The sequence below is a fragment of the Entelurus aequoreus genome, linkage group LG10 (assembly GCF_033978785.1).
Source record: "Entelurus aequoreus isolate RoL-2023_Sb linkage group LG10, RoL_Eaeq_v1.1, whole genome shotgun sequence".
NCBI classification, from domain to species: Eukaryota; Metazoa; Chordata; class Actinopteri; order Syngnathiformes; family Syngnathidae; genus Entelurus; species Entelurus aequoreus.
The window spans coordinates 44,912,202-44,922,011 of NC_084740.1; positions in this window are offsets into that span (position 1 = coordinate 44,912,202).

A 9,810-nucleotide genomic window follows, 5' to 3' on the forward strand; every position below is an offset into this window, starting at 1 on the left:
CACCTGCCACACATGTTGTATCACCTGCCTGCTGCTCCTGTCACACATGTTGTATCACCTGTCACACATGTTGTATCACCTGCCACACATGTTGTATCACCTGCCTGCTGCTGTCACACATGTTGTATCACCTGTCACACATGTTGTATCACCTGCCTGCTGCTGTCACACATGTTGTATCACCTGCCACACATGTTGTATCACCTGCCTGCTCCTGTCACACATGTTGTATCACCTGTCACACATGATGTATCACCTGCCATACATGTTGTATCACCTGCCTGCTGCTGTCACACATGTTGTATCACCTGTCACACATGTTGTATCACCTGCCACACATGTTGTATCACCTGCCTGCTGCTCCTGTCACACATGTTGTATCACCTGCCACACATGTTGTATCACCTGCCTGCTGCTCCTGTCACACATGTTGTATCACCTGTCACACATGTTGTATCACCTGCCACACATGTTGTATCACCTGCCTGCTGCTCCTGTCACACATGTTGTATCACCTGCCACACATGTTGTATCACCTGCCTGCTGCTCCTGTCACACATGTTGTATCACCTGCCACACATGTTGTATCACCTGCCTGCTGCTGTCACACATGTTGTATCACCTGCCACACATGTTGTATCACCTGCCTGCTCCTGTCACACATGTTGTATCACCTGTCACACATGATGTATCACCTGCCATACATGTTGTATCACCTGCCTGCTGCTGTCACACATGTTGTATCACCTGTCACACATGTTGTATTACCTGCCACACATGTTGTATCACCTGCCTGCTGCTCCTGTCACACATGTTGTATCACCTGCCACACATGTTGTATCACCTGCCTGCTGCTCCTGTCACACATGTTGTATCACCTGCCACACATGTTGTATCACCTGCCTGCTGCTCCTGTCACACATGTTGTATCACCTGTCACACATGTTGTATCACCTGCCACACATGTTGTATCACCTGCCTGCTGCTGTCACATATGTTGTATCACCTGTCACACATGTTGTATCACCTGCCTGCTGCTGTCACACATGTTGTATCACCTGCCACACATGTTGTATAACCTGCCTGCTCCTGTCACACATGTTGTATCACCTGTCACACATGTTGTATCACCTGCCACACATGTTGTATCACCTGCCTGCTGCTGTCAAACATGTTGTATCACCTGTCACACATGTTGTATCACCTCCCTGCTGCTGTCACACATGTTGTATCACCTGCCACTCATGTTGTATCACCTGCCTGCTGCTGTCACACATGTTTTATCACCTGCCTGCTGCTGTCACACATGTTGTATCACCTGTCACACATGTTGTATCACCTGCCACACATGTTGTATCACCTGCCTGCTGCTCCTGTCACACATGTTGTATCACCTGCCACACATGTTGTATCACTTGCCACACATGTTGTATCACCTGCCTGCTGCTGTCACACATGTTGTATCACCTGTCACACATGTTGTATCACCTGCCACACATGTTGTATCACCTGCCTGCTGCTCCTGTCACACATGTTGTATCACCTGCCACACATGTTGTATCACCTGCCACACATGTTGTATCACCTGCCTGCTGCTGTCACACATGTTGTATCACCTGTCACACATGTTGTATCACCTGCCACACATGTTGTATCACCTGCCTGCTGCTCCTGTCACACATGTTGTATCACCTGCCACACATGTTGTATCACCTGCCACACATGTTGTATCACCTGCCTGCTGCCTGTCACACATGTTGTATCACCTGCCACACATGTTGTATCACCTGCCACACATGTTGTATCACCTGCCTGCTGCTCCTGTCACACATGTTGTATCACCTGCCACACATGTTGTATCACCTGCCACACATGTTGTATCACCTGCCTGCTGCTGTCACACATGTTGTATCACCTGTCACACATGTTGTATCACCTGCCACACATGTTGTATCACCTGCCTGCTGCTCCTGTCACACATGTTGTATCACCTGCCACACATGTTGTATCACCTGCCACACATGTTGTATCACCTGCCTGCTGCCTGTCACACATGTTGTATCACCTGTCACACATGTTGTATCACCTGCCACACATGTTGTATCACCTGCCTGCTGCTCCTGTCACACATGTTGTATCACCTGCCACACATGTTGTATCACCTGCCAAACATGTTGTATCACCTGCCTGCTGCTGTCACACATTGTTCCTGCCTGCTGCTGTCACACATGTGTATCACCTGTCACACATGTTGTATCACCTGCCACACATGTTGTATCACCTGCCTGCTGCTCCTGTCACACATGTTGTATCACCTGCCACACATGTTGTATCACCTGCCACACATGTTGTATCACCTGCCTGCTGCTGTCACACATGTTGTATCACCTGTCACACATGTTGTATCACCTGCCACACATGTTGTATCACCTGCCTGCTGCTCCTGTCACACATGTTGTATCACCTGCCACACATGTTGTATCACCTGCCACACATGTTGTATCACCTGCCTGCTGCTGTCACACATGTTGTATCACCTGTAACACATGTTGTATCACCTGCCACACATGTTGTATCACCTGCCTGCTGCTCCTGTTACACATGTTGTATCACCTGCCACACATGTTGTATCACCTGCCACACATGTATCACCTGCTTGCTGCTCCTGTCACACATGTTGTATCACCTGCCACACATGTTGTATCACCTGCCACACATGTTGTATCACCTGCCTGCTGCTCCTGTCACACATGTTGTATCACCTGTCACACATGTTGTATCACCTGCCACACATGTTGTATCACCTGCCTGCTGCTGTCACACATGTTGTATCACCTGTCACACATGTTGTATCACCTGCCTGCTGCTGTCACACATGTTGTATCACCTGCCACACATGTTGTATCACCTGCCTGCTCCTGTCACACATGTTGTATCACCTGTCACACATGATGTATCACCTGCCATACATGTTGTATCACCTGCCTGCTGCTGTCACACATGTTGTATCACCTGTCACACATGTTGTATTACCTGCCACACATGTTGTATCACCTGCCTGCTGCTCCTGTCACACATGTTGTATCACCTGCCACACATGTTGTATCACCTGCCTGCTGCTCCTGTCACACATGTTGTATCACCTGCCACACATGTTGTATCACCTGCCTGCTGCTCCTGTCACACATGTTGTATCACCTGTCACACATGTTGTATCACCTGCCACACATGTTGTATCACCTGCCTGCTGCTGTCACATATGTTGTATCACCTGTCACACATGTTGTATCACCTGCCTGCTGCTGTCACACATGTTGTATCACCTGCCACACATGTTGTATCACCTGCCTGCTCCTGTCACACATGTTGTATCACCTGTCACACATGTTGTATCACCTGCCACACATGTTGTATCACCTGCCTGCTGCTGTCAAACATGTTGTATCACCTGTCACACATGTTGTATCACCTCCCTGCTGCTGTCACACATGTTGTATCACCGGCCACTCATGTTGTATCACCTGCCTGCTGCTGTCACACATGTTTTATCACCTGCCTGCTGCTGTCACACATGTTGTATCACCTGTCACACATGTTGTATCACCTGCCACACATGTTGTATCACCTGCCTGCTGCTCCTGTCACACATGTTGTATCACCTGCCACACATGTTGTATCACTTGCCACACATGTTGTATCACCTGCCTGCTGCTGTCACACATGTTGTATCACCTGTCACACATGTTGTATCACCTGCCACACATGTTGTATCACCTGCCTGCTGCTCCTGTCACACATGTTGTATCACCTGCCACACATGTTGTATCACCTGCCACACATGTTGTATCACATGCCTGCTGCTGTCACACATGTTGTATCACCTGTCACACATGTTGTATCACCTGCCACACATGTTGTATCACCTGCCTGCTGCTCCTGTCACACATGCTGTATCACCTGCCACACATGTTGTATCACCTGCCACACATGTTGTATCACCTGCCACACATGTTGTATCACCTGCCTGCTGCTGTCACACATGTTGTATCACCTGCCTGCTGCTGTCACACATGTTGTATCACCTGTCACACATGTTGTATCACCTGCCACACATGTTGTATCACCTGTCTGCTGCTCCTGTCACACATGTTGTATCACCTGCCACACATGTTGTATAACCTGCCACACATGTTGTATCACCTGCCTGCTGCTGTCACACATGTTGTATCACCTGTCACACATGTTGTATCACCTGCCACACATGTTGTATCACCTGCCGGCTGCTCCTGTCACACATGTTGTATCACCTGCCACACATGTTGTATCACCTGCCACACATGTTGTATCACCTGCCTGCTGCTGTCACACATGTTGTATCACCTGTAACACATGTTGTATCACCTGCCACACATGTTGTATCACCTGCCTGCTGCTCCTGTTACACATGTTGTATCACCTGCCACACATGTTGTATCACCTGCCACACATGTTGTATCACCTGCTTGCTGCTCCTGTCACACATGTTGTATCACCTGCCACACATGTTGTATCACCTGCCACACATGTTGTATCACCTGCCTGCTGCTCCTGTCACACATGTTGTATCACCTGTCACACATGTTGTATCACCTGCCACACATGTTGTATCACCTGCCTGCTGCTGTCACACATGTTGTATCACCTGTCACACATGTTGTATCACCTGCCTGCTGCTGTCACACATGTTGTATCACCTGCCACACATGTTGTATCACCTGCCTGCTCCTGTCACACATGTTGTATCACCTGTCACACATGATGTATCACCTGCCATACATGTTGTATCACCTGCCTGCTGCTGTCACACATGTTGTATCACCTGTCACACATGTTGTATTACCTGCCACACATGTTGTATCACCTGCCTGCTGCTCCTGTCACACATGTTGTATCACCTGCCACACATGTTGTATCACCTGCCTGCTGCTCCTGTCACACATGTTGTATCACCTGCCACACATGTTGTATCACCTGCCTGCTGCTCCTGTCACACATGTTGTATCACCTGTCACACATGTTGTATCACCTGCCACACATGTTGTATCACCTGCCTGCTGCTGTCACATATGTTGTATCACCTGTCACACATGTTGTATCACCTGCCTGCTGCTGTCACACATGTTGTATCACCTGCCACACATGTTGTATCACCTGCCTGCTCCTGTCACACATGTTGTATCACCTGTCACACATGTTGTATCACCTGCCACACATGTTGTATCACCTGCCTGCTGCTGTCAAACATGTTGTATCACCTGTCACACATGTTGTATCACCTCCCTGCTGTTGTCACACATGTTGTATCACCTGCCACTCATGTTGTATCACCTGCCTGCTGCTGTCACACATGTTTTATCACCTGCCTGCTGCTGTCACACATGTTGTATCACCTGTCACACATGTTGTATCACCTGCCACACATGTTGTATCACCTGCCTGCTGCTCCTGTCACACATGTTGTATCACCTGCCACACATGTTGTATCACTTGCCACACATGTTGTATCACCTGCCTGCTGCTGTCACACATGTTGTATCACCTGTCACACATGTTGTATCACCTGCCACACATGTTGTATCACCTGCCTGCTGCTCCTGTCACACATGTTGTATCACCTGCCACACATGTTGTATCACCTGCCACACATGTTGTATCACCTGCCTGCTGCTGTCACACATGTTGTATCACCTGTCACACATGTTGTATCACCTGCCACACATGTTGTATCACCTGCCTGCTGCTCCTGTCACACATGTTGTATCACCTGCCACACATGTTGTATCACCTGCCACACATGTTGTATCACCTGCCTGCTGCTCCTGTCACACATGTTGTATCACCTGCCACACATGTTGTATCACCTGCCACACATGTTGTATCACCTGCCTGCTGCTCCTGTCACACATGTTGTATCACCTGCCACACATGTTGTATCACCTGCCTGCTGCTCCTGTCACACATGTTGTATCACCTGCCACACATGTTGTATCACCTGCCTGCTGCTCCTGTCACACATGTTGTATCACCTGCCACACATGTTGTATCACCTGCCACACATGTTGTATCACCTGCTTGCTGCTCCTGTCACACATGTTGTATCACCTGCCACACATGTTGTATCACCTGCCACACATGTTGTATCACCTGCCTGCTGCTCCTGTCACACATGTTGTATCACCTGTCACACATGTTGTATCACCTGCCACACATGTTGTATCACCTGCCTGCTGCTGTCACACATGTTGTATCACCTGTCACACATGTTGTATCACCTGCCTGCTGCTGTCACACATGTTGTATCACCTGCCACACATGTTGTATCACCTGCCTGCTCCTGTCACACATGTTGTATCACCTTTCACACATGATGTATCACCTGCCACACATGTTGTATCACCTGCCTGCTGCTGTCACACATGTTGTATCACCTGTCACCCATGTTGTATTACCTGCCACACATGTTGTATCACCTGCCTGCTGCTCCTGTCACACATGTTGTATCACCTGCCACACATGTTGTATCACCTGCCTGCTGCTCCTGTCACACATGTTGTATCACCTGCCACACATGTTGTATCACCTGCCTGCTGCTCCTGTCACACATGTTGTATCACCTGTCACACATGTTGTATCACCTGCCACACATGTTGTATCACCTGCCTGCTGCTGTCACATATGTTGTATCACCTGTCACACATGTTGTATCACCTGCCTGCTGCTGTCACACATGTTGTATCACCTGCCACACATGTTGTATCACCTGCCTGCTCCTGTCACACATGTTGTATCACCTGTCACACATGTTGTATCACCTGCCACACATGTTGTATCACCTGCCTGCTGCTGTCACACATGTTGTATCACCTGTCACACATGTTGTATCACCTCCCTGCTGCTGTCACACATGTTGTATCACCTGCCACTCATGTTGTATCACCTGCCTGCTGCTGTCACACATGTTTTATCACCTGCCTGCTGCTGTCACACATGTTGTATCACCTGTCACACATGTTGTATCACCTGCCACACATGTTGTATCACCTGCCTGCTGCTCCTGTCACACATGTTGTATCACCTGCCACACATGTTGTATCACTTGCCACACATGTTGTATCACCTGCCTGCTGCTCCTGTCACACATGTTGTATCACCTGTCACACATGTTGTATCACCTGCCACACATGTTGTATCACCTGCCTGCTGCTGTCACACATGTTGTATCACCTGTCACACATGTTGTATCACCTCCCTGCTGCTGTCACACATGTTGTATCACCTGCCACTCATTTTGTATCACCTGCCTGCTGCTGTCACACATGTTTTATCACCTGCCTGCTGCTGTCACACATGTTGTATCACCTGTCACACATGTTGTATCACCTGCCACACATGTTGTATCACCTGCCTGCTGCTCCTGTCACACATGTTGTATCACCTGCCACACATGTTGTATCACTTGCCACACATGTTGTATCACCTGCCTGCTGCTCCTGTCACACATGTTGTATCACCTGCCACACATGTTGTATCACCTGCCACACATGTTGTATCACCTGCCTGCTGCTGTCACACATGTTGTATCACCTGTCACACATGTTGTATCACCTGCCACACATGTTGTATCACCTGCCTGCTGCTCCTGTCACACATGTTGTATCACCTGTCACACATGTTGTATCACCTGCCACACATGTTGTATCACCTGCCTGCTGCTCCTGTCACACATGTTGTATCACCTGCCACACATGTTGTATCACCTGCCACACATGTTGTATCACCTGCCTGCTGCTCCTGTCACACATGTTGTATCACCTGCCACACATGTTGTATCACCTGCCTGCTGCTCCTGTCACACATGTTGTATCACCTGCCACACATGTTGTATCACCTGCCTGCTGCTCCTGTCACACATGTTGTATCACCTGTCACACATGTTGTATCACCTGCCACACATGTTGTATCACCTGCCACACATGTTGTATCACCTGCCTGCTGCTCCTGTCACACATGTTGTATCACCTGCCACACATGTTGTATCACCTGCCTGCTCCTGTCACACATGTTGTATCACCTGTCACACATGTTGTATCACCTGCCACACATGTTGTATCACCTGCCTGCTGCTGTCACACATGTTGTATCACCTGTCACACATGTTGTATCACCTCCCTGCTGCTGTCACACATGTTGTATCACCTGCCACTCATGTTGTATCACCTGCCTGCTGCTGTCACACATGTTTTATCACCTGTCACACATGTTGTATCACCTGCCACACATGTTGTATCACCTGCCTGCTGCTCCTGTCACACATGTTGTATCACCTGCCACACATGTTGTATCACTTGCCACACATGTTGTATCACCTGCCTGCTGCTGTCTCACATGTTGTATCACCTGTCACACATGTTGTATCACCTGCCACACATGTTGTATCACCTGCCTGCTGCTCCTGTCACACATGTTGTATCACCTGCCACACATGTTGTATCACCTGCCACACATGTTGTATCACCTGCCTGCTGCTGTCACACATGTTGTATCACCTGTCACACATGTTGTATCACCTGCCACACATGTTGTATCACCTGCCTGCTGCTCCTGTCACACATGTTGTATCACCTGCCACACATGTTGTATCACCTGCCACACATGTTGTATCAGCTGCCTGCTGCTCCTGTCACACATGTTGTATCACCTGCCACACATGTTGTATCACCTGCCTGCTGCTCCTGTCACACATGTTGTATCACCTGCCACACATGTTGTATCACCTGCCTGCTGCTCCTGTCACACATGTTGTATCACCTGTCACACATGTTGTATCACCTGCCACACATGTTGTATCACCTGCCACATATGTTGTATCACCTGCCTGCTGCTCCTGTCACACATGTTGTATCACCTGCCACACATGTTGTATCACCTGCCTGCTGCTCCTGTCACAAATGTTGTATCACCTGCCTGCTGCTCCTGTCACACATGTTGTATCACCTGCCACACATGTTGTATCACCTGCCTGCTGCTGCTGTCACACATGTTGTATCACCTGCCTGCTGCTCCTGTCACACATGTTGTATCACCTGCCTGCTGCTCCTGTCACGCATGTTGTATCACCTGCCACACATGTTGTATCACCTGCCTGCTGCTCCTGTCACACATGTTGTATCACCTGCCACACATGTTGTATCACCTGCCTGCTCCTGTCACACATGTTGTATCACCTGTCACACATGTTGTATCACCTGCCACACATGTTGTATCACCTGCCTGCTGCTGTCACACATGTTGTATCACCTGTCACACATGTTGTATCACCTCCCTGCTGCTGTCACACATGTTGTATCACCTGCCACTCATGTTGTATCACCTGCCTGCTGCTGTCACACATGTTGTATCACCTGCCTGCTGCTGTCACACATGTTTTATCACCTGTCACACATGTTGTATCACCTGCCACACATGTTGTATCACCTGCCTGCTGCTCCTGTCACACATGTTGTATCACCTGCCACACATGTTGTATCACTTGCCACACATGTTGTATCACCTGCCTGCTGCTGTCACACATGTTGTATCACCTGTCACACATGTTGTATCACCTGCCACACATGTTGTATCACCTGCCTGCTGCTCCTGTCACACATGTTGTATCACCTGCCACACATGTTGTATCACCTGCCACACATGTTGTATCACCTGCCTGCTGCTGTCACACATGTTGTATCACCTGTCACACATGTTGTATCACCTGCCACACATGTTGTATCA